This window comes from Protopterus annectens, chromosome 4.part1 (genome assembly GCF_019279795.1).
Source record: "Protopterus annectens isolate FY-2018-M chromosome 4.part1, PAN1.0, whole genome shotgun sequence".
Lineage (NCBI taxonomy): Eukaryota > Metazoa > Chordata > Ceratodontiformes > Protopteridae > Protopterus > Protopterus annectens.
The window spans coordinates 567024799-567052487 of record NC_056734.1 but is presented as its reverse complement, the minus strand read 5'-3'; the positions used below and the strand labels follow the sequence as shown (position 1 = coordinate 567052487).

Genomic DNA, 27689 nt, shown 5'->3' with positions numbered 1-27689 from the left:
ATATTAACATTTGAACTTGTAAAAAAAAATTTCAGCTTGTATAAAATTAAAGCACATTTTAACACCTATGTCAGTAGCTGATGTAGATGCCACCACAGGGGACAACATACAATGATATGAGAAGTACTCTGTGTTGGTCACACAGTAAATGTAGCCACAGACAGCTGTAGAAAGCAGTGTGCAAATACTTGTGATGAGAGAAATAAAAGTGAACTGTACATCTACCTTCTCCTGAGCAAGACAACACAGCTAACTGAACTGGATCACAGGTTTATAAACAGCATAAAGGGCTTTACTGTTGGAGGCAAATGTTAAAACTGCCAAAATTAATAGGTTTAGAAATGCAGAGTGTGGGGATTTCTGATAGTAATGATGCCTCTTACAACACATGTACACACACGCACACACATGCATACTCACAGACACACAAACACACATACATACACATAAGCATGACTGAGTGCACATTCTTCATGCGGAGTACAACTAGATCATCTAAAATTCATAAGCAAATCGCAATCAAATTTATGCACTGTTTGGCGATAACAGCTGTCTTTGCAATGTCTGCTGTTACAAAAGAGGGTCTATTTTTAGTATAATCAGCAAGTACATATTAAGTGAATGTGCCCCTTAGCTGCTTCTGCAGTGTAGTGATTATTGCAAGAAATGATCATCAGCTTTATTGTAAGCAACATATCTGCTTTTTTTCTACACTTAGCTTGAACATCCTTACAAAGTAAAGATGGGATGATCTGATCTCCTCCCCTAATTTCTGTGAATGTACACAGTATAGTCTGTTAAATTACACAAAGTTACTTTGTCTGGCTATGTGATGCAAAGTACGTGCTGTGTCATCTCTTTCACCCATTTCAGTTAACAGGGAAGTCCTGCACACATGTGACCACTCTGCTGACCACAGCAAGCACTTAATACCACAAGGAAAAACACGGCTAAGACTAGGCATCAAAATCCGATACTGCATGTTATAAACCAGACAGTAGTTTACAGAACTATGCTGATTGTGTGGAGCATGACTACATGATCCCACAGAAAGACAGACAGTCACAGAGATATACCGACACACACACACACACACACACACACACACACACACACACACACACACACACACACACCTAGATTAAATGCTGAGATTCTCATCTCTAAACTTGAACTTAACAATGCTAAATCAATCTATATTATCTGTATGTATCTGCCCCCTGGAAATAACATAGCCACCATGGAAAATATCCTTTGCTGGCTATCCCAACACCTGCCTCAGGAAACCATAATCCTAGGCGATATAAATTTAGACTGGAATTCCTATTGCAGTAGTCTTCCTACCACCCACATAAACCTACATGGTTTCTCTCAAACCATTACCTCCCGCACCAGAACAAATAAAGCTAACAAGAAAGCAAGCATATTAGACTGGATTCTCACAAACAATCATACTCACTACTATGATTCTGGAACCCTCCCTGATGATATAAGTGACCACTCACTTACCTACATCATCAGACATAAAGCCAACACCCCCACTCCAACCTCTATCAGACATATTAGATCCAAAAAGAAATTTAACCCTGATCTATTCCAAATGGAACTAAGAGCATGCAATTGGGTTCCCTTAAAACAACTTCCTTTAGATGAAGCCATTAATTTCTTTAATTCTACCTTCCTTTCCATTCTCAATCACCACGCTCTAACCAGATCTATTACAATTAAGGACAAGTCTGCCCCATGGCTTTCTTATGAAACCAAACACAAAATTCATCTCAGAAATAAATATTTGACCAAATGGAGAATGACTAAAAACCCTGCTGACCAACAAACCTTTAGACAGCTAAGAAATGACACTTAGAAGGCCATACTTTCTGATAAACAAAACTACTACTTACAATATCAACAACCTAATCACAACAACCCACATAAATTCTGGGCTAGCATTAAGCAGTTACTCCACCCAGGTCAATCCACTACACCAAACCCTCAAAACACAGACCTGAAAAATCCCATCCATACAGCTAAAACCTTCAATACCTTCTTTACAGATGCTATCCAAACACTAGCTAGTCAACTATCACCTAATACCTTCACACTTCCTTCATACTCCTCAACCCCACCCTACCCTTTTCATTTCAAACCTGTCCCAACCACATTTATTCAAACCCTTTTGAATAAACTGAAACCATGCTCTCCTTCTGCAGACCTACTGCCTTCTGAATATCTACAACTATCATCCAAGTCTATTGCCTATCCTATTTCCATACTGATCAACAGAACTATTACTGAAGGTTACATCCCCACCTTATGGAAATTCTCCCATATTATCCCCTACATAAAGGTGGACATTCCACTGAGCTATCAAACTATCGCCCCATTGCCCTACTTTCTCCTTTAACTAAAATTATGGAGAAATGTATCCATAAGCAACTACTCCACCACTTAATCGAAAACAATTTACTTTCCAACTGTCAACATGGTTTCAGACCTTCACACATTACTACCACTGCCCTCCTTTCCTTTGCTGACTACATTAACAGGCACCGAAAATTGAATAATCTTTCTTCTGCTCTATTTATCGACCTGTCTAAAGCATTTGACATGGTAAACCACCAGATTCTCATAAACATACTAAAATCTCTGTCATTAGACCCACTTTCCATAAAATGGTTCCAATCCTACCTTGACAAATGACTGCAAGTGGTACTTTGGCATAACACTTTATCCACCCATCTACCCATTACCTTAGGTGTCCCTCAGGGGTCCATACTAGGACCTCTTCTCTTCTCTATATTTATTAATGACCTTCATCTAGCTAACCCACAAGCCACTTGCATACAATATGCTGACGACTCCACATTATTATGCTCAGCTACATCCTCCCGTGACCTTCACCCAAAAAGTATTCAACATAGTTGAACAATGGTTCAACTCAGCGTTGCCTTCTTTTGAACCCAAAGAAAACCAAACTCCTCCTCTTCACTCCTACTCAAAAGTCCTCTCCTCTTCATTTCTCTGTGACATCTACCAATGGTACTACAATATCTCCAGACTCTACCACCAAACTACTAAGTGTCACCATCGACAATAATCTGAACTTTGACATCCACATCAACAATACTATAAAGACTGTCAACAAAAAGAATTGGCACTCTCTATAGGATTAAACCCTTCCTTTCCCCTACTGCTAAAACTACTATCACTCACAGTCATTTGATCTCTACGCTCCTTTATGCCTCACCCATTTTTACTAATCTCTCCAAGAATAACCTCAGCAAATTAGAAATGTCCTATAATAACATTGCACGATTTGCTACAGGCAACCCATTTCGAACCCACCATTGTATAAATTTAAACCAGCTACGATGTTTGGAACTACAACACCTGATTAAATTTCACCAACTAACCACTGCCCACAACATTCTTTATAAACCTTCTAATACTCCAAGTTTATCTAGCCTCATCACCCCCTATAAAAATCTGAAGTCCTTACGCTCATCACACAAACTTCTTGTATACACCTCTAAACCTACTAACAGGGCTGGGGATTCTCTCTTCTCTAATACTGTAGGTAAATCCTGGAATCTTCTCCCTAATGACCTCTCCTCACTCACCTCTTTATCTCTCTTTAAAAACAGGCAAACTTTACCTCAAATCATACTGGCTATGCCCCTGTTCCAAATCAGACTAGTCCTCTACCTCTACAAACTCGACTTACCTATCTAGTGCTTACTATCCTCTGTTATATCTTCCGTCTTATTACAGTTTTCTTATCTACCTTTTTTACATTATTTCTATCCTCTTTATATACCTTTTGTTAAGTAAATCCATTGTAACATCACTACACATCCAACTTCCTTTTTCTATTTCTGACTTAACCTGTACTATGTCTACATACATTCAATTTGCACTGTTTTTGACTCTTGACCTCAGTGTACATCCTGTTACAACCTCTAGGTTGTACTGCACATTACCACTGTTGATGACTTTTTTACTATGATAATTGCGATTTTTATTATAATATCTGATTTTTGTTTGTACTTATATTTTGTGTATTGGATCATGTCTTGGAGCTTATCTTCCCGGGCCTCTACTGAAAATGGACATATATCCAGTTAGACTAGCCCGGTCAACAAATGTAAAATAAAATAAATAAAAATAACATATGCATACAGATGCACACATATCCACATCTGTGCACAGAGATACAAAAAGATGTATATACAGACATAACACTCACAATATCTCAAACACACACACACACAACAGACTCAAATGAACAGAGAAAAAACATGGACATCTGTTGTGAAGGCTACTGCTCTTTAAAGAGGTGGTAGTGAAGTAAAATTTCTTTCCATTTTCACTTCAGCAATAGTAGAGAGTGCTAAATGAACAAGGAATTACACACATTTTCATTCTAAAACAAAGTCTAATTGAAAATACTAATGCTGAGCGGGGTCCAAAGAACAGAATATGTAATTTAAAAGAAAGGTCATGTATACCGCAGCAGTATTATAGGTAATAAAAAAGTGCTTGGGGCCATCTAGCAGAATACATAAGGGAAATAATCAAAAGACCTGACTAAACCAGGACAAATGGGAAGAAATTTAATTATTCTTTTCAGAGCTATTCCTACAATCGAGAACAGGAAATCTATATTTTTGATAGGGAAAGGCCAATGATTAAGTTAACCTTAATTTAGTCTCTGTGGATCGAGTCATTCGAGATATCACTCGGAATTTTTGTATAGAAGTGGTTTCTGCTGCGAGACTCAACCTGAGAGGGACTGAACTGCAATGATTCCTTACCAAGTGTCCTTGCTTTGTACTGTGGGTGATGTATAACTTTACTTGGTGAGTTTTACGGCTTGCATCATGTTTGATTATGCCACTCTGTCTTACTCTTGGCTAAAGTGTGTATTGTTGTACATTTTACATACGTTTCTGAATTTCTGCCATGGCCCAGGAGTGACAAGAGAGAAGTTAAATCTGTAGTCCCATGTATGAGTCAGACTTGTGCCTTTTTTCCCCCCTGTGATTACCCAAGTTCTTTCTTCCTTTCTCGATTGTTCACCAGGTAAGTGAGCCAGCCCAGGGACTGCTGTCGGTTATGTATATATCCAGTCAGAAGGATTGCTGATTTGATGGCTGATACGTACTGTACATGGAATGGGTGGTACAACAGCAGTAAATGTCTATCTCTCACTGTCTTAATTAATCGGTACATTACTTATCTTTGTCTTTCTATTTTCCTGCATATAATGCCTTTATACTGGAGTTCGGCTTTTCCCAGTTAGGGGTCGCCACAGCGGAAACTCCAGTCTGTGCCTAGTTTACTGGAGTAATGAGTCAAAAATATCACTTCCTGAGTTGCAAGGGTTACTGTGCAAATTGTCTTTCAACTATAGGTAAGAAATATACTAAGAAAATAATATGGGACGAAAGTCCCACATCAGGAATATTGTTTGTTCACTTTAACTGGCAACCAGAGAAGTGAGAAATGTGACTTAAAGATTTCGTTTAATCAATCCTGATCCCGTTATGCCTTTCAGTTGTTCATACACTGTTTATTTTATATCTTGGCAGATGTGCACAAAGCATATGTAGTCAGAAACTTATTTTTATAATAGTAATTCAAAAGCACTTTCTGCCCAATTTACTTGCTTTCTGAAGTAAAAAACAGAAAAGAATGCTACGCTTGACACAGCAGAGCAGTGGGTAAGACAATAAAGCTGTGTTAATCAAACAGAACTCCTGAGTGGCTCCACCATGAAAAGAATCTTATGCGTACTTCCTACCTGACCAAAAAGACAGTCCACATAAAGATGTACAGGATACGGACAGTATTAGTTCATAATACAATTACATAAAAAATGATGCACGTACTGTCAAAGTATGGCACTACACAGTGATATGCCCTATCTTCTAACATCCGAGTCTATATATAGCATGATCCTGTTTCTTTTTCAGTCCTAAAGCCCTTAAAAATGTTTTAAGCAGGTCAGGATCGCTTTTTTCCATTGCTAGTGTGAATTTACAGCTATCCTCCAAATCGCGATTTAAAGGGGCCAATCAGGAATTTATTGCACCCTATTATTTTCAGCCCCAAACTGGCAAATACCAAGGAATTTGGTACAGTTGAGAGGTATGCCTGATGTCTGTTACTACTACCCTGTATGGCTTTAACTGCGGATAACCCAAGGCTGTTTGGACAGTAACATGAATACCCTCTTCCTCTGATTCTTTTTACACTTCTTGCTTAACTGCTGATGTCATACTTTTGTTATGATTCCAACATTTAATGAACAATAAATGTTTTGCTGTATTTATTCAGGTTTTCAAATTCTACAACCTGACGGTACAGTGTGTTTGGCCTATCATTATAAAAATCTACCATTGCATTTCTGTTAATCTCTTTCATTCTCCATTCACAATGCATATGCTTTGCTACTGTCTTGGGGCACAATATTTAAATTCTCAAAACTACTTATATGATGTATTCTGCCTAGAAGGATATTCTACACTGCTGCAATTGTTTATGGTAAGTTGATTAAATATTTGATTGGCTATTCATACTGTAAATTTCAAAAATGAAATCAACCAATAGACTGACTACATGTTTTACTGGAAGTTATCATGTGGCAGCTTCTGTGGAACAGTACATCTGCTGTTAATGTTGAAATGCATGAGGAGTCAAAACATACAGTTCAACAAAAGAAAAGTACAGTTTTGTACCTACCATAAATGTAGATGTTCGAGGATACACATTGCTGCAGTCCTTACTATTGGGTAGTCCGCTGTCCAGTCGGCCCGAATACCAGAGTATATGGCTGACGTCGGTCAGGGCGCATTAGACTGACGTCAGTACGTCAGGGTACTAATGCGCATGACCGACGTCATATCCTCAGTCTTTTCTTGCCCCAGATGTCAGAAGACCCTAAAAAGACAAGGCCCAAAATACCTGCACCAAAAATATGTACAATATATACAAAAATATATACAAAAATATCAGCAGATAACCTCACCTACACAACCACCCCTAAACACAGAGGGGAAGGAGGGAGGGTAAATTGGACTGCAGCAATGTAGATCCTCGAACATCTACATTTATGGTAGGTACAAAACTGTACTATGTTCTTCGTTCCACATTGCTGCAGTCCTTACTATTGGGTAGAATCCCAAAGCAGAGGTAAGGGAGGCTGGCAAATCATAAAGAAGTAGGAGCTGACAACATGCCTTGCAAAACAGCTGTGGCAAAACCAGCCCTAGACTTAGAGTAGATAGGAAGGTGACAATGCTTAGAGAAAGTATGCACTGAACTCCAAGTAGCTGCCTCCAAAATATCCTTAGTTGCCACCCCCCTTAGAAATGCTGTTGAAGTGGCAGTAGCCCTAGTGGAATGAGGCCTAATCCCAGCTGGAATCTCCTTGCCATGATGGGAATAACAAAATGCAATGCAAAACCCAATCCACCTAGAAATAGTTTGTTTTGACACAGGCTTGCCCTGTGAACTCAAAGCAAAAGAAACAAACAACTGCTGAGACTGCCTAAAATCCTTAGTCCTGCTTAAATAATAACGCAATTGCCTGTGTACATCTAAAGAGTGCAAAATCTTTTCCCCTTTATTTTGGGGGTCTGCATAAAAAGTAGGCAAATGAATGGTTTGGTTTAAAGCCACACTAGAAACCACCTTAGGCATAAAGGAAGGATTAGTACGTAATGATACCCTATCCTTATGGAAAATCAAAAAGGCTCTACTGCCATAAGGGCCTGCAACTCAGACACCCTTCTTGCAGAAGTAATAGCCAACAGAAAAGCAGTCTTCCATGACAAGTATTTCAATTCAGCAGTAGCCGCAGGCTCAAAAGGTTGTAGAGTAAGTTTTTCCAACACAAAATTGAGATCCCAAGCAGGAGTAGGAGCTTTACGTGGGGGTCTTATATTCTTTGCCCCTCTAAGAAACTGCTTGAACAAAGGATGCGAAAACAATGGTGGGTCACAATCATAGTGAGCTGAAATTGCTGCAGCATGAATCTTAATGGAAGAGAAGGACAAACCTTTGTCCAATAACTCAGTAAGATATTGAAGAGCCACACTCAAATTAGGCTCAGAAATCTCCAAATTCTTTGCTGTACTCCAAAATAAAAATCTCTTCCATTTTTCTGCGTACACTTTCCTTGTACTAGGTCTTCTAGCTTCCATAATCACATTTAAAACTTGTTGAGGAAGTTGAGACTTGCTGTGTTTCAACACAGAATATGCCAGGCTGTTAGATGAAGAGAGTGAAGCTTGACATTGAGCAGATGACCGTCCTTCTGAGATAACAGATGAGGAATCAAAGGTAAAGGCCATGGAGGCTTCCTTACCAGACTCCTTAGTAGTGGGTACCAATGTTGCGAGGCCAATCTGGAGCTATCAAAATCATCCTTGGCTTGTCTTGTCTGACTTTTAATAGCACCTTTGGAAGAAGAGGCAGAGGTGGAAAGGCATACACATGAAGGTTTTTCCAACTGAAAGACAGAACATCCACTTTCCAAGCTGTGTGATGAAACCCCTTTGTGCAAAACTTTGGCAGCTGGTGGTTTAGTGGAGAAGCGAACAGATCTATGTCTGGAGTTCCCCATGACACTGTCAATTTCTGAAATACATGAAGATCCAGTTTCCACTCGTGGGGATCCATGATTTGTCTGCTTAACACATCTGCTAAGGAGTTCTGTGCTCCTGGCAGAAACCTTGCCTGAAGAGTTAGTTGCAAGCTTAGCGCAGTCTCCCATAAAATCATTGCTTGCCTGCATAGAGGATAAGAATGAGTTCCCCCTTGCTTATTGATGTACCACATGACAGTTGTGTTGTCTGTTAGAATCAACACCTGCCCTGGAAGAAGTAACTCCTTGAAAGCCATTAATGCAAACTGGACTGCTAACATCTCCTTCATGTTGATATGTAGATGCTGTAGTCTGGCAGGCCACTTGTCTTGTATCCACTTTCCATTTAGATGAGCTCCCCAAGCAATGTCCGAGGCATCTGTCGTTAAAATCTGACTCGCCTCTGGCCGGGTCACAGAGAGTCCCTTGTTTAGGTGACATTCCTGAGCCCACCACAAAAATTCTTTTTGAAGGCAAGGTATTATTTGAATGACAGTGTCCAAATCCTGGCAGTGCTGTGTCCATACATTTTGAGATACCATTGTAGCTTCCTCATATGCAGTTTGGCATTGGGAAGCACCAGAATACAAGATGCCATGAACCCTAATGCTTGAAGGACTGTCCTTGCAGTCAGCACGGACTGATGAGATAGTTGATGGAAGTAAAATGATAGACTCTTTTGTTTGTCCGGGGTTAAAAGGCCATCTGGGCTGCTGTATTCAGTCTCACACCCAGAAAGCACATGTCTTGAGAGGGTACTAGACTGGACTTTATTTCGTTCACAGAATACCCTAGGCATCTTAGCACTGCTATAACATATTCCAGATGTTGTAGGAGGTCTTCCTTTTCTTGAGCCAGAATCAGGCAGTCGTCCAAATAAGGATAGATTTGAATTCCTTTTAGCCTGAAGTAAGCTATCACTGGAGCCAGAACCTTTGTGAATACTCTGGGCGCAGTAGATAAGCCAAAGGGCAATGCAGAGAACTGATAATGAGAATTTCCAGCTCGAAACGCAGATACTTCCTGCAACTTAGTCTTATAGGCACATGAAGGTAAGCTTCCTTGAGATCTAAAGTTACCATCCAGTGATCTTTGCCCAGCAGAGGTAAAAGCTGTTGTAACGTCAACATCTTGAACTTGGGAATGTCCAGATAAGTGTTGAGGATAGATAAATCCAAAATTGGTCTCCACGTGTTCCCCTTCTTTGGTACTAGGAACAGGCGAGAATAAAATCCTAGGCCCCTTTCTGATACAGGGACTGGCTGAATGGCCCCTATTTGGAGTAACAGAGAAATTTGCTTGTGAGCCTCTTTCCGTTGTGGAGGAGGAACATCTGGCATGCCTTTGAAAGGGGGCAATGTATGGAAATAAAACCGGTAACCGTGGTGAATGATATCCAACACCCATCTGTCTTGAGTAATTAAATCCCAATTTCCTTTGAAAAGAGACAGTCTTCCTCCTAAAGGAGCTGCCAGACGAGAACCTACTGGCAGCTGAAAAGGCAGGTCATTGGGTCTGTTTACGAAAGGACTGACCCCTGCCCTCACCAGAAGTCTGAGCAGGTGAACTCCCTGTTCTAGGCCTAAAAGAACCTTGAGCTCTGCCCCTACCACGTCTAGACCTACCCCAAGACTGGGAATCATAAGCAGGATATGTCCATCCCTTAGTAGGCCAATTTCTACTAAACTTCGGTGGCTGCACCTGCAAAAAATCTTTAACAGTTTGCATAGACTTAGCTTTGTCCTCCATTTTCTTTAAAACTGCTTCCACAGGCGAACCAAACAACACATCAGACTGTAAAGGAGCATCCAAAATCCTTGTCTTAACATGCTCAGCTAAATTCTGATCCCTCAACCAGGCATGCCTGCGAAGAACAGAACCAGTGGCAGCCACCCTCGAGGAGGCCTGTACAGCATCAAAACCACATTGCAAAGAATGCTTACCCACGTGTTCAGACACATGAACTAAATCCAGCAACTCTTTACACTCAATACCTTCCGCCAAAGCATCCACCTTAGATTTCAGTTGTGAAAGGAGATAATTTTGATATTTAAGCATGTGAAACTGACAATTCAACGCCCTCATGGCTAAAGTGGAAGAAGTATACACTTTCTTTCCCCATCTATCCAAAGCCCTTGCCTCTTTATCAGTGGGAACAGGGTTTTTAACCACAGAGGCCTTAACACCTTTAGGTCCCTGAGAAACAGTTTCCGGGTCTGCCCTAGGACTCTTAAAAGATACTTATGAGCTTCAGGCACCCTATAGTACCTATCAGGTTTAACAGGAGCAGGAGGCAAAGAATCAGGGTTCAGGGAAGCCTCTGCAAAAACATCTTCCACCACATTCAACACAGGAGGTATAGCTAAGGGCCTATGCTGGGGCAAAACAAGAATTCCCTAAGCCTTTTCCTGGAATCAGAGTAATCCTGGCCTTCCCATTTAAAGTGCTCCCTCATGGAATGCAGAGTCTCTGAAAATGAGAAATCCTCAGGAGGAGAAGCTGTAGGAGTGGAGTCATCCACATCAGAATCAGAATAAGGAGGATACTCCTGCAAATCCTCCGCAGAAGACTCAGAAGCCTCTGAACACTGTTCAAAACTATCAAACTCCGGTTCCACCCTAGGCCTCTTATCAGGAGGGGGCATAGAACCTCTAATCATAGTAATCAATTCTTCTGCCATTTTAAGCATATGTTTCTTAGGCACAGAACCTGAAATGCTAGGAGAAGCCCCCACTGAAGCTGAACTTGGCCTACCTCTCAAAGAAGTTTTGGCAACAGAAGGAGAGGCTCTAACTACCTTGGGAAGAGAGGGAAGAACAGTTACCTGAGAAGCCCCCTCAGCCTGGCCTACCTCCTGAGAAGGCACATCCTGTAACAGTAAAGTCTCTGCTTGAGACTCCATAGAAACTCCTGGCAAAACCTCTGGCTCCACTGAGCCTTCTAAAGAACCGACATCTGGGACTGCCGGTTCATCAACCCTAGGCTTCGCTGTTTTGTCCTTGCGCTTCTTGGACGAAGCGGGCGTTGGAGCATCCGACGGCATTTTATAATTGCAACGCTTCCCAAACACTAACCTAGCACAGTCTAACCGTCTCTTAATAGTGCGTTTGTTAAACCTAGCACAAGAGCGGCATCCAACAACGTCGTGCTCAGGCCCTAAACAAGGTATACACAAGGTATGGTAATCCCTATGAGGTATCTGTTTCCCACAAGAAATACAGTTATTCACTTTTTCTGACATCCGGTTAAATACTGAGGCAAGAAAAAACCAAAATGTTCCCAACGGGGTACTTAGCCAACTCTGATTCGGTCTGAAACTCCGGTTTCGGAAATATTTCAGAACGCCAACCTGCACTCGCAAAACTGCTTCTGCATCGGACCATGCGGCAAAAAAGACTGAGGATATGACGTCGGTCATGCGCATTAGTACCCTGACGTACTGACGTCAGTCTAATGCGCCCTGACCGACGTCAGCCATATACTCTGGTATTCGGGCCGACTGGACAGCGGACTACCCAATAGTAAGGACTGCAGCAATGTGGAACGAAGAACATCATCTTAAATAAGCTAGCAAAGTACAAAAGCAAAGTAGCAGTAAGTAAAGAAAATTCGGAACCACATTCCACCAACTGTAGAGCTTAATACCATACATAGTACCAAAATGAAAAAACACAAAAGCAAAAGGGTAAAAATGGAAGTAAACTGAAGCTGACAGTAAACTTTCTCACTGATACAAAAACAGACAGATTTAAGACTAAGAATTCTGGCCATGATATAATCTCAATCTATGACAGGAGGACGGATCACAATGGAATTTACTCCCTCTCTACCTTAAGCATTTGGTAGTATATCTCACCATAACTCCATGTTCCTTGGATTATCAGCAGCTAAAGAGGTTAACAAGGAACATTTTTGGGGAGTGTAATGGCAATTCCCTATAAAGTCTGTCAGAAAAATTGGGGGAACAAATATGTGTATGATTCCTTTGAGCTGGGACATAGTATTTGAATTGCCTGGACATAGTAAGGCCTTATTAAATTTAGTTCTACTGGCTGCCAAAAAAGCTTTTACTAGAAAATGGAAATCAAAAACTAAATTGACTGTATTTTAAGTATTGTAAAACAGATACAAGAACTGGAATTGGGATCTTTAGGAAAGGGAAGGACAAATTACATAGAAATACAGGGGACCTGTGTAACAATATATGCAGAATAATGTTTAAGGGAAGGCAGGAACTGAGTAATGTATGTAATGCTGGACTGAAAGACAGTTGCTATAAAGAAACATATATAATGCATAATATATGTAAAGTTTTTCTATTAATGTACAGATGCCTATATCTTAAGTGATAATTTAATAAAGGTGTTTAGAAAATCAATAAGAAACTGAGAAGAGTGCTCTTGTTATTTCCCGGCAAATGACTGTCTACATCACTATCCTCTTTTAACCACTTATTAATTCCCTTTTCTCTTTTGAAAAGATCAAGCATGCTCAGCAGTTCTTGGTGTACTTGAGGTGTGACATTAAAGATTATTTAACCACGACAGACACCAAAACAGACACTTTGGACTTAAATTATGCACTGGCTGAGTATGAGGAAACTGTGGTTTACTGTCTGAAATGACACCAGTTATGTAATCAATTTTGGAGATTTTTATGCATTTGCAATGTACAACATTCCATAGTAGTTTTTGTCCATAACAACTTCAAAGTATGTCTTTACAGCAGCATGTAAAGACAAAAATCAAGCTCAATGCCTAGAAAGCCCATCAAAGAGCTTGCCACCATAAAGAGGTAGATCAAATGCTCTCAAGTCTAACTACTGATCTAAATTAGACTTAAAAGAGCTAATAGATTCTGGGCCAGATTCAATAAAGCCTACAATAAGTGTACACTAAGTTTACACAATATGTATTCAAGAACATACTTATCTCATTTTTGTGCTTTCTAGTCACTCAAAGGTTACTCTAAGTGTACATGTAATCTACACTTTGTGGTAACCTTTATGAATCCCATCAATATTTACAGCTGCAAGAATATCAGTAGGAAAACTAAAATTAAGAGGAAGAAGGTGTGAGTTATGTATGTGTTGTCTGTTCACTCAGAACGGTGTACACAGTGTAGGTGTTACTGAATCCCAGGGTGTGATTTCCTAATCCATAATGGAATATTATTCCACCACAAACAGGCTCTTCCATGACACAAATTATTCCAAACAAAAGTTTTAACAGACATACCATTTACTCAGTAATTATTATTCCTGGTATTCAACAAATGTATTTTCCTATGGATACCCACAATATTTCCAAGGCAGCAGTCTTTAACATATTTATAAACAGCTATTAAATCACCCCGGACTAACCTATATTTAATTGTAAATTTTACTTTAGAATTTTTCACTACTCTGATATTCACAGTTTCGTTTTTGAGGAAAGAAAAAAGTTCTGATATGGAAATAGTCACTGTGATGAACAGGGGCTATGGGTTATAACTCCTTCACCACTGTCAACAGTATTTTATATCACCCAGAACTAACAATACGCAGACTGATCCCCACCACTGATACCAGTTAAAATACAAAGGGCACACTGGCCTTAAGTATATATGGTAAATGCAGACTACTACCTTGGGTAATGGCCAACACCAGCCACACACATCTGTTTTTACCTTGTCTAGCTACAGTTAAGAGTTATGATAACCAACTTCACTATGTTTCACCCACCTCATTGTCTGTTATTGAAACCCTATTATAAGTAATTCAAGGCTGAACAAAACTGTTCTACACATGGACAAAAAAATCATATATGTGCAATTCCATGGGCGGGGGTTGGGGGTGGTATTCAGCAGCCAAACAATAGCATCTGTGTCTTTTGTTAGTTTTTGTAACTGTTCCTCCTTGGATTAACAAATAGTTCCTGGAGAGGATTTCTGTGGCTTTAGTCTCACATTACAGTTTGCATTATTCAAGAAGAAAGGCTTAATTAAACTGCAGTAAATTTCCTAGGTAGGAAATACACAGTTATATATCATTTTACATATTTTGTTTTACATATTACACTTCACTGACAAAGTAAAATGCAATGCAACTTTTTCACTTTTAAAGTAGTATACTTTTAAAACTGACAACTCCAGTACAGTTAGTTTACATCCATTCTTGAAAGGAAGTAAATTTTCACTCAATTTATTGCAACCTTCATCATACATCTCCCTTCTTCCAAGTTTTAATGCAAGACTCAAGGAGTGAAGCTTAAGGTGGAGGACTCGTTTCATGTCAAATTCACTCACTTTATATTTTGAAGGATCCTCTAAGTTTTTTTTTTTTTGTAACTCAGTGGAACACTTGCCATTTTGGCTGACATTTCATTGCACTGAAATTCAATGCTACCTTTGTGTCTAGACAGCAATCTACCACTTGCAAACATCCTGTTTTTCTCTCTTGTCAATGTGGACATGTGAACCTACCTCCTCTGGTCACAGTGGAAACATTTTGCCCCAAGACCTTGTCATGTACCAGACTCTGTGTTTTAACTTTTTGCCTATGCAACCTACTATGTAGGTGTAGATTGTCCCTGTGGGCTTCCTTACACCTGTGTGTGGCACTGCATATCATATCCCCCTTTTTATGCAGCTGTGCCCTGTTAGCCAGATAGAGTCACCCTTTTCACCTATCTGCTAACGAGATTTTTCACATTCTCAGGTACAGAACTGGGTGCTTGCTTGCTCCATTATCTTAATATCTTAGCATTTCAAATGCAGGGGTTGACATATAATCACTCACCTACTAAAGTTCTTTCTTATTCCTGCAGTAGAATAACTCACACTGCCACCTGCCTTTTTATGTGCTCTGGTAATTGCTTTCTATAATCTTCAGAAATCAGTTTAACACATTCAAATACTGTTTGACTTTATCATAATTCAGACAATACACACCACTCATTTTTGATACAGTATGCCATGCCTTATTCATAAGCAAAGGAGGTAAAAACCTCATCCACATCCCCAGGTCAGATGTTGATTAAACACCCTTTTCTAATGCCAAAATAAAACTATGAAAGTCATCCCTCTTTGACGAAACATGTTGCTGACCTTGGCATCTAAAGCTCAGTTTTCTCTTTCATTAGTGTGATCACACTTATTTTGTACCTCAGTCTATCTAACTCCAGGTGTTTTCAGCTCCAGTATATTTAACTCAATGGAATGAATTGTGCTGTTGAATGCTCTTCACCAGCATTTACTACCTGGCTAGCTCCAGTTTCAGTGGACTGCATTTCTGCTGTACACACGGCTGCTATCATGCCGTCCTTGCACAAACTGGCGTAAATAATTCCTTTGGCTTGATGCTCCTTAACAGTGACAATAAAATGTTTCCATATGCCACAGAGCTTATTCATGCCTGTTTCTTAACAACCAACTAGAAAACAAAAACTGCTGCACAAGACACAATGCCGTATATGTAGGTTGCAGCTGCAATGCTGCACACATTTTTGTTACCAAAACTGTCTTACAGGTTATGCAAGTCAACTTTACAAGATCCAGTCACTGCCTGGCAATTAATATGGAAGAGAAAGGCCTTTTAGATTGTGTAATTACAAGCCAGTAACCAAATTTTACCTAAAATGATAACAGTTAGCGTCTTTTTAACATTTTCTTAGTTGTCAATCTTGGACAGTTCTAATTATAACTCCAGCATTGCTCCTGCTACTATCTGATCTGACCTGGAACCAGCAATATGAAGCTTAAGTCCCACTACCGGTACCCATTAAAATACAAATGGCAACCAACACTAAGGGTGTACAGTAGTTTTGCACTGCTGAGCATTGGCCAGTACCTATCAGGCTGAGCCCAGTGCTTTTCGGTGCAACCATATAAACAATAATCGAATGCTGACCAGAACTGTTTGCATGCACATCCACCAACACACGTCTAGACTTAGTAGGTGGGGGGTGGTAAGGAGTGATTCTGAGGCAATGATTCCCTCTTTCTTAAACTTGGAGATACACTGCTGTGATTTGGCAAAACTAGCACAACAAGAACATGCTTGTTTACTCTTAAAAGAAACCAGCCTTAAAATGTTAAATGGTAGCAAACAGCTTTAAGCAGTCACTATTTTAAGGACAGGCACCAAACAGTTGGTAAACTAGTAAAATGCATAAACCCTCATCAACATACCATCAGCCACAAATATATAAAGTTGAATAATGAAATTCTTTATCTGAAATAAATTAACTTAGAAGTTATGTACTTACCATAACTTGGCATCTGTGTTGTCCATTTTCATTCTTCCTCATGAATGGGTCTAGGATCTGACTCGGCTGCATTTACAAGACTTCGGATCCAAATCTTGAGCTCCTCCCTCTACCCATAATGCTCTATTCCATCCCCAACACCTCAGATCAAGTTAGCTGCCTTACTGCCCACAGTGTTATAGAGACAGACAGAAACAAGAGATAAATGAGGCTCAAACCAGGAACATGAGGGTTCCTATAACATCCAAAGATCCTTCTAGGAGTGACAGGGCTGGGGGATGGATGGAAGGAAGGTGAGGAAGAATGAAAATAGACAACACATATGGCAAGTTAGGGTAAGAAGATAACTTCTAAATTTGATGTTGCCCTTTACATTCTTCCTCACGAGTGGGATGGAGTCCTCAGATAAGTAACTCTCGGGAGGCCTTCAAGGAAGGACATGCTGGAGCACTGTCAAACCAAATGAAGCTCTGCTTCTGGAGACAATGTCTAATTTGTAATGTGTAACAAAGGTACGAGTCTTTGACCAAGTGGCTGCAGCACAGATGTCGTCAATGGTGGTTCTTGAAGAAAAAGGCAGATGAAGTAGCCATAGATCTAGTGGGATGCTCTCTAGGAGGACGAGACAACTCCAAACTTTTTTGAAAATAAATCAACAAGATACAGTCAGTAATCCATTTCGCCAGAGTAATTTTGGATACTGCCTGACACAAGCTGTTAGGGGAAAAAGATAAAAACAGCTGATCAGACTTCCTGTACCGTTTAGTCTTGTGAAGATAAAAAAAGTAATTGCCTCTGAACATCAAGAAGGTGCAGCATATATTCACCCTTATCAGTAAAGCTTGGAAAGAAAACTGGTAATTGTATGGACTGGTTAATGTTAGTCTCTGTAGCCACGTTAGGCAAAAAGGAAGGGTTGGTTCATATATACACCCTATCCTTATGGCAAATAATGTACTGAGGCCTAGCCGATAAGACCTGGAGTTCAGAAATTCTTTTTGCTGAAGTGATAGCTACTAAAAAGATTTTTTCCAACAAAGAAACTTCATGTCACATTTGTCTGCCAGTTCAAAGTGTTTCCGAGTTATTCCCTGAGGGACCACCATCAAATCCCAAGGAGGAGAGGGATCCTTTATTAGGGGTCTAATGAGGAAAATTCCCTTCATGAAAGCTTTAGACAATCTGGAAGATGACAAAGAGAATGATTCGTTTCCAGCATGGAAGTTGGATATGGCTGCTAACTGAAGTTTAATATTAGAAAAACTAGCCCCTTCCTTAAAAAGAGTAGTGAGAAAAAGAAGAATGGTTGAAGTAGGTGCTGAAAAGGGGTTAAAATTCTGCTTGGAATCCCATATGGAAAACCTTTTCCACTTGCTTCTGTAGACTTTCTTGGTGGAGGCCTTCTGGGAGGCCAAGATATTGTCACCAACTGGAGAAGTGAGACTGGATTGTATTACCATCATTGAAGAGGAGAAACCATGCGGTCAGTTTGAGGGCAGGGAGATTGGGATACTGAATTCCTGATGGATGAGATAAGAGATCCTAAGTGGGGTCTAGTATCCATGGAGGATATTTCAAGTGAGACCAGAGGAAGGGGAACTTTCAAGTGAGACTAGAGGAAGGGGAACCATACCTGTTGGGCCAGAAGGGGGCAGTGAAGATAACTGAGCTCTTCAGCCTGCTTGCTTTCTTTAAAAATTCTGGGATCAGCTGAAGATTGGCGTAAGCATACAGGGGACCAGGGGGTCAATCATGAAATAGAGCATCCCTAAGGGACCCCCCAGATGGCGAAGTACTGGCTGCACTTGTTGCTGAGAGGAGAGGCAAATAGGTCACAGCAAGGCTGGCCCCAGCGACTAAAGATCATATTCACTACTGTTTGATTGAGGGACCACTTGTGAGGAATCAGGATGGACCTGCTGAGCCTGTCTGCCAGTGCATTGTTTTTTCCCAGTAAGTGCATTGCAATTGGAAAGTGGCCTGAAGAGCTCACCCATTTCAAAAACTTCATGGCTTCTCTGCACAATGGGTGGAATGGGTTCCTCCCTTGTTTGTTGATATACCAGACTAATGACAAGTTGTCTGTACGGACTGCAATAGAGGGAGAACGTCCTGAAAGGCTTGCAACGTTAGGAGGACTCCTCTCAACTTTAAGACATTGATACGCAACTTGGTCTCTGAGGGGAACCACATACCTTGAACCATCATTCCCTGAAATGCCTCCGTCTGTGGTCACTGTGGTTATTGGGGGAGGAAGACAGAATGGTTTGCCCAGAAAGAGGTCATCTGACTAGACCCACCAGCAAACATGACATTTGCAAACTGGAGTCACTTTTATGAGAAATGATAGAGGTTAGTAAATAATGGACCACTGAACCGCCAGTGTCCAATGAAGGATTCACATAAAGAATCTTGCTAGAGGAACTAGAAGAATAGCAATTAACACGAATAGCAATTAACACTGACCCAAGAGCTTATAACCCTAGTTTGGCTGGAGGGGACAAACGAGACAGTAAGTCCCGCACCTGATTTCTCAAAGATGTGATGCGATGAAAATGCACTGAATGTGTAAGTGTTTGTGTGCAATTTGCTTTCTATAAGTAACGCATGTTTTTTTTTTTGTTTGTTTTACTTGGTAAACGTTGACAGAACCTATGGTTCCTGACACCCAAAAACTACTGGTACTATAAACATGCCCGTTCCTGTTTTCCATCTACTTCTTGTAGGTCAAAGGTAATGTGAAAGGCCTCTAGCTGACAAAGTTCACAGATGACTGGAAATTGCAAGCTATCATAGATTCCCCCCATGACACCACCACACTACAAGTGGGCCTGACACAAACAAATGACTGGTGCAAAAGCCACAGATTAAAACTCAATGAAAAAAATTCATTCCAGTGCCCTCTGGGAAAGCATCCACACAAGTTAATTGCTTCACTAATAAAACACCCTTAAGAACTGACTTGACAGTTAGGGATCTTGCAACATATTTAGACAGTAAACTGGCATTCAACCAACACGGAGACAAGACAGTAAGAAAATCATGCTATGTCGCCCAACTCATAAGTAAGGGTATGGTATCTAGGTCCCAAGAAGCAATAGTACCACTCTACTCAGCCTTTATCAGACCCATCATTGAGGACAATGCCCCCTCTAACATGTACCTAACCAGGCACTTGCAACAGTTGGAATGCCTTCAAAGATTCCTCACCAGGGGAACCCAGGTATGAATACCCTGTCTTACACAGATTGTTTTGAGGTCCTAGCTCTGTACTTAGTCTCCTACAGGCTACTGAGAGGCAATCTATGCCTAGCATATAAGGCACCCTTGGATCCAGGTCTGATGGATCTCTTGCACATCCCCAAGACAAACCACACCAGAAACGCAACATCCAAGAACCTGAACTTTGTTTGTAACATAAATAGAACCTGCTGTAGGGACCAATATGCGTCACACAGAATCCCCAAGCTATGGAATAAGCACCTCATCTACATGAAGCAGAGTTCATTCTTGACCCTGTTCAAAAAAAACCTTGACCATTGAATGGGAAATTGCAAATTCTCCACCATGACAGTGCCCATGTCTCTGATGGACAGAGTCAACAGTAAGTAAATTAATCCCCAACTAACATACCCCCAAATCACCCTTAGCTACCCCTTTGCTAACATACCCCATCATATAGGTATCCAAGGAGTTCTGGGACAAAACTGGGTTGGGTTGCATGGCTAGGCTTGTAAAGACCCCGGAAGCATTGTTCGAACAGGGTGCACCCTCAGGCTATGCCTAAGATCACTAACTTTCTTTGAGTACATTACCATGTTAACAAAGTAAAATAAATACATTAATTAAAGAAAATAATGCATTTTATCCATCCCATTATTTAAGCTTCTCATTCAGTGAAATTAAAATCAGGATCAATGCACACCAGTGTAGCTAGTACCTAATCAAGCTAAATATGGCCATTTTCATCTCTGCTGGCACCTACTGTTTAATCCAGTGTCCAACATCAAAAATTCCAATGATGACTGCAAAAAGCTTACAGTAATCTACATGAAACTGATTACAGACAAGCTCTTGTTACCACATACTGTGCTGGGGGGGGGGGGGCTGGAATTTCCAACTATTTTGTATACTTAGTCAACCTTTTAGTTACTGTGGAAAGGCATATAAGAGACCTGGAGGCCAGCTGTGGACTACAGTATCCCTTGGAGACTGTCCCATTGGGGGGATCAGGGCAAAGTAGCTGCTGCACCTGGTGTTCAGGTAGGAAGTGAAAAGGAGGCAGCATAGCTGGTCCCAAAGACTGAAAATCATAGATGCCACTGACTGATTGAGGAGTCACACCTGAGACAGAAGAATGGACCTGCTCAGTTTGGCTGTCTAGACACTGAAATTCCCCAGAATGTGCATTGCCACTGGAAAGCATTAAGACATCACCCTCTGAAGCACCCTCATGGCTTTGTGACAAGGTGGGTATGAATGGGTCTCCCCTTGCTTGTTGGATGTCACAAACTACCATTATGTTGTCTGTCTGGATGGAAATCACACCTCTGGGGAGAGCATCCTGAAAACCCTGCAAAACTAAGAAGACCACCCTTCTTTCCAAGATGTTGATATAAAGACTGGCCTCTGCCAAAGACCATGTGCTTTGGACTGGCTTCCATTTAAAATGATCCCCACCACAGAAGGGGAGCATCTCTGGTCACAATAGCCACTGGAGGTGGGTAAGTGAACAGCCAACCCCAAGAAATAAGCACATAGGTCAAATGCAACCAGATGTGATGCCTGCATACCAATGTGAATCAAATTGAATAGTGAAGAGGTTGATGCAATACTGACAACTGAGCCAAAAGGGTTCATTGTAGCACTCTCATGTAATACCTTGCTTGGGAACCATTATAATGAATGCAGCCATTGACACCAGTAGCAGAAGAATTAGCCTTGCTGAGGGATTGGCGGAAGAGAGGATTTCACAAGCTTGAAGACAGATGGATAGGACTCTTGACTCTGGCAGTTTGGCTATTGGTGATGTTGAATCAAGATGGCACCCTATGAATTCTGTTGCATGCATCATTATGTCAATTTATTTTATTTTTATTTTACATTTGTTTACCGGGAATGTCCAACTGGGCCAAAGGCCAATGCAGAGGACTGGGGACAAAAGCTCCATACAAAGAAAAAGTTTTAAAAAAATTAAAATTAAAAATAAAATTACAACTGAAATATTATATCAAAAGAGAGTTTTACAACTGAGCTATGTTAGCTAAAGAAAATTTACATTATAATCAATTATAAGTACAGGAATACAATGATTAAGCAAAATATGTTCAAGATGTAGACTATTGAGATATAACAGTAGTAGTCAGGATTAACTGTATAACAGAAGGTCCACCAGAGGAGCATTACCAATAGAGTTATTAAATTAGGAAATAGACACGCAAGCATGCATCTAATTAATACACCTATGAAGTGTGATAGGTCAAAAATTATAAGCTTGCAGGCACACATTGAACACTGAATACCAAAAGGAAGAAAGGATGGAAGTCGGATACAGTTAGAAAGACTAAGTATAAGAGAGAGAGGGGCATAGTATGAAAGTGTTACAGGTAAAAATATGTTTTATCAGCCATGCTTAGTGCATAAGCAGAGCCAGTTATTGGTGAGCTGTTTCTTTAGTAGTTCTTTAAATTTGGAAGTGTTGCTGTTATGGATTACTGTTTGTGGTATGAAATTCCAGGATTTAGATAATTGGTTTGACAATAGGCTTTTCTTAAGATTTACTGTTATCCCTATGTGATGAGAGAATTGGAGCAAGAAGTCCCCGCGCTGTATCAATATAGCTCTAGTGGAATTATGAAGCAATAGTACACAGATTTTTTATTTATTTATTTAAGTATGGGAGAATAGCAGGAATGGAATTCTATCAGATAAGGGAAATAATTATTGTTAAAGAGAAAGACACAAAAGTACCTATAAAAGGAGAGGAATGGTAAAGCTAGCTACAACAAGCAGAAGCACTAACTCTTATAAAAGATACATGTATACCCTAACAAAATGCAAGCACTTATTTCAGGATGAGGACTGAGCCTTTGCGACTGCGTCTTAACCTTACAGACAGCAAATGAGATCTGGGGTGTATGGTAGTGAAGGGAGGGAGGGAATTATGCATACAGTAGCAGCCTGAGCCCTGGATCCAAGAGCTTGAAAAAGGAACCGAGGACAGATGCAAAAATACACAGTTTGAACTGGATGGAAAAGACAATATCAGATCTGCAGCAACTCGGTATTAAAACCAAACTCAGTTTAAACAGCAGAACAAAACCTATACCCTAAAGCTCAACACAGTAACAATAATGGGAATACCAATTTAACAAAAAAAAAAGTTTGATCTCTGTTTATAATGCTATACAAAATGGACTGTGAGATGAATATCATGCCTAATAACAACCTGTCTAAAAACTGAAGTTCCCTAAACATGTCACTTACCAAACATAAAATAATGAGAGCAAAAACTTGACAAAGCTTCTCCCAAATTAGGCAATCTGTAGAAATAAGTGCCTAGAAAAATCAGTAGCCCCAAAATATGAAACCAAGAGTACATGGCATTATTTTATTTATGTATAACACATTGCATAAAATACACTAAACCATTCTCATAGCTTCACTTAATTTAATTCCACTTAAAGTGGAAGAAGTGCCACCCGACCAAATTTAACTCAGCAAAGCTGAACTCTGTGATCACTGTTTTCCATAGTGAATTGTTGCTATTGCATTTTCTGAGACTGCAACAACAGCGTTTCCTTTCTTCGCAGAAGTTATTCTCTTCTTCATGTTTCTAAAGCTGTGGAGCTGATATATGCAAGTCCAGGGTATGTGTCGAGACTTGTCCCTCAAATGGGGTCTCCTGCAAAACATGCTGTGTTTTTGGCTTTTTATCCAGATCAGGTTATGACTGAATGAGTCTTAGGAAAATCCATTCCTACCCATCAATTTCTCACAACATATACCCCAAATGCTAGAGCTGATAGGAATAATTACTAATAACATAAAATGCAGCTTCTTAAAAATAGTTACACTAACCTTTAAGCCCATCAACAGTCTTGTAAGCACATATTATGCAGTCCTCCTGCAGCTCTACACTTTTATGAAGCTGATCTGCTTTAAACGAAGCACCACAAAATCTACCCAGAATGCAAGCAGCAAATGATGGCTCTGATCACTAACGCATACAGCACCAGGACTTGAACTCAGAACTCACTCTCCCATTTCAACCACCTATCATAACAAAGTTCTAAGCTTACATTATAATCCACAAAATCCCACACAATTTACTTCAAAAGTAAATAAATACACATATGCATACATGCATACAAATAAAAACATAAAAAGAAACTCTTTAATTAAGTTCTCAAGTAAAAATCCTGTATAAAGTGAAAAACAGACCACAGTTTGCCCACAACACCCTCACCCAATAAGAGGGGGAAAACAAGGAAGAAGATTTTATTATAGCATAGTATCCCCCTACCCCTTGAAGTATGTACAGGTTTGGGCATTTCCTGCTTTATTCACAGCCACTGCAGGCATGTTGTCATTAATGAACTGTCAACATCAGCATCACTGGGGAAAAGACAGGAAATGTTTGGAGGGGTATGTACTCAGAAACTTCTTGCTAATCCCCTTGATTGACCTCTTGATCACAGGATCATAGGAGGTTACTAGGCTATTGGCCGTGAGGCCCTTATAAGCCTAGCCAAGAGTTTATCCTATGTTTAGACAAGTCAGCACCTGATGCACCTGTCCAGCAGGGACATGAGTGGAATCCTAGGGGTATATTTTCGGTTTCCCATCCAGTTATCCAGGTTGCGATTAAAAAAGAGGTAAAGAGGTACTCTGCTTGATGTAGAGAGGGAGTCTGTTCCATAGACGGGGGAGTCTCTGGGACACAAATCTGTTCCACCAACAAGTCCTGCTGATGTCACAGACCAGGTTGAGGCGGCGTGTGTGAATTACTCGAGTGGAGCTTGACTTGCGGATATGCAGCAGTCTCATCAAGGTGGGGTCCATGATTGCCCTGTATGCCAGACAGAGGTCACTTCTGAGGAGTCTGTATGAAACCGAGTAGAGGGATAGGGCTTTTAGCCTATCTATGTATGGCAGATGTTTGAGGCCCTGGATTGTCCTGGTGAGGAACCTCTGTGGTTTCTCCACCTGCTGCATGTGCTTTGCGAGGTACATGCCGAAAGGAGTGTTGTACTCAATAAGGGCCTTATAAGGGAAGAATACAGGGATGTTATGACCTCCTTGTCCCTGGATGAGATACCCTTACTTATGAGATGGGTCATGTAGAAGCCTTTCCATACAATGGAAGCAACATGGTGGTCAAAAGTCAGGTGCCCAAATCCCTCATGACTGACTGCATGCTTAGGATGTTGTTATTAATGTGATAATTTGTGGGGACGTCACTCTACCCAAAGTGGATGATGATGCATTGGTATTCAGCTTGAGGCCATGTTTCAGGGACCAGTCATTTGTCTGAGTGAGACCCTCTTGGAGGATGTCTACATCACTAGGGAAACTGATGACAGCAGTCATCTGCAAAAATGGTCAGCCATAGCCCACTGGTTTTGGCCTGCACCTCAGAAAAGTATATCTCAAATAAAGAGGTCCCAAGACCGAACTCTGGGGTACGCCGCTTGTTACGGGTCTACTGCTTGAGGTGGCTTCTCCTATTTTGACTAGGTGGGTTCCATCAGTGAGCCAGTTTGCTACCCATCTGGTAACATACGGACTGATGCCTAGTTGAGAGAGTTTATTTATTATGTCCACATGGGGAATAGTGTCAAAGGCTTTGGCTAGGTCAAGGTAGGCAGTGTGCAGCATCTTCCCTTCATCCATGGCTTTGGTGAGTATCTCAAAGAAGTCGACCAAATTTAGCAGACATGACCTCCCCAAACTGTGTGGGATCGAGTGGTTGGAGGTTGCTAATTGTCCTTGTCAATGAGGTCCATGATAATCTGTTCCATGGCCTTGCAGATCAGGCTAGTTAGGCTGATGGGTCTATAATTTTCCAGATCGGTGGACTCTCCACTTTTGTGTAAAGGGATGACAATCCTCCACTCATTTGGGACAAAGCTGGTACTCAGGCTTTGGTTGAATAGGGCACCTAATGGTGCTGCAGGTTCCTGTCTGAGTTCACACAGGATGCTGCCTGGTATGTTACTGGGTCCCCATGGAGGATGTATTTTTTGCCTTTGAGAGAACAGTGATGACCTGTTCCCTAGATATAAGGGGAAGGGGGCAGGTACTGGGGATGTCCTGATTTACTGATGGGGGGAACAGAGGGGTGAAGTTTTCGCTGAATCTGTCAGCCAGCAAGTTTGCTATATCTACGGTATTTCTATATGTGGTGTCCTTGACCACCAGTTCTGAACAGATCTGGGTGCTTCCTTTGAGGGTGCAGACATATGTGAAGAAGGCCTTATGATTGTCTCTAGCAGATGTTGCCAATTTGGTTTCTAAGTTTGCTTTGGAGGATTTCATTAGTGCTCTTATTTGCTTGTTCAGGCTAAGGAGACATTGCTTCCAGTTGGGCACCTGCTCCTTCTTGGTCTTGGACAGCAATTTTTTTCTTTTGTTATAGCGTTTATTTATTGCAGATGTCCACCAGACAGGTTTACTCTTCCTTGCGGAGGATGATTTAGTCCTGTCGGGTATTCCGGATTCCATGCATCTATATAAATGCTCATATAGTGCTTTGGTGTAGTTTTGGATACTGGTGTCAGTTCCTACAGAGGGGGAGGGGGCTGTGAAGTTGTTTATACCATCCTTCAGGAGAGTAATCAACTTTGGAGAAGTTTTTATATCTGATCCTAGGCTAGAGGCGGGTTGGGGGAGATGGTGACTTCGAAAGTGACTGCTTTATGGTCGGATCTTACCAGAGAGGATGATACTTTAGGGATGCTGCAGTGGTTACTTATGTTAGTTAATATCAAGTCCAGTTATTATCATTTCTTGTGGGGTATCGACTAGCTGTTCCAAGGCATTTGCATTGACAAAATCGAGGAATCTCTGGTCATTTGTGCTCTGGCATGAGTAGTTCTTCCAATCTATGTTTGGAAAGTTAAAGTCACCCAGGATCAGGGTAAAGAGTTGAATCTTGATAGATTCGAACAGGTCCAAATAGGTAGATTTGAGTCACATTTGGGGGCCGGTAGCTAGCTATGATATGAATAGGGGTCTTGTCAATGGTTAACTGCACCTGGACTGTCTCCTGTGCGTCATACTGTTTGACCAGCCTGGAGGTGTGTATGTCTTTAATGTATATTGAAACTCCACTTCCTTTAACTTTACTGCCCACAGTTTGGGGTCTGAATGTATGATACAATGAGTAACCAGGTAAGGCTGGGATGCTCGCCACAGCTTTGAACCAGGTTTCTGTGACTGCACAAATGTCAGCATCTTCCAGGGTCAAGAATGCTTGCAGTGAGTGCAGTTTCATGTTTAGACTCCTAGCTTTTAGCAGCATGACCTTTAATTTGCATTTTGTTGAGATTTTTATGTTGGTTCTATCGATCTCAGAACTTTTCCTAAAAAAGGCACTATGGGGGAGGCAACAGCCTTTGCCAGAAGCCTGAAGCCCTGAGACAGATGCAGCCCATCTCTGGCAAAGCATCATGGTCTTTCGATCATATCTTTCCAGGCTGTCAGGTACCGGATCCCCCTGGAATGACACCAGAAACTAAGCCAATTGTTAAAGTCAATAATTTTCTGTTTGTATTAAGGCATCATGCTGG

The 27689-nt window shown here is 40.8% G+C and overlaps 1 protein-coding gene across 5 annotated transcripts in view; it reads right to left on the bottom strand.

The window, feature by feature from the left end:
* The window catches only part of MFN1 (mitofusin 1), a 1379005-nt gene that overhangs the window by 121627 nt on the left and 1229689 nt on the right, over positions 1 to 27689 (bottom strand). The window lies entirely within an intron of this gene.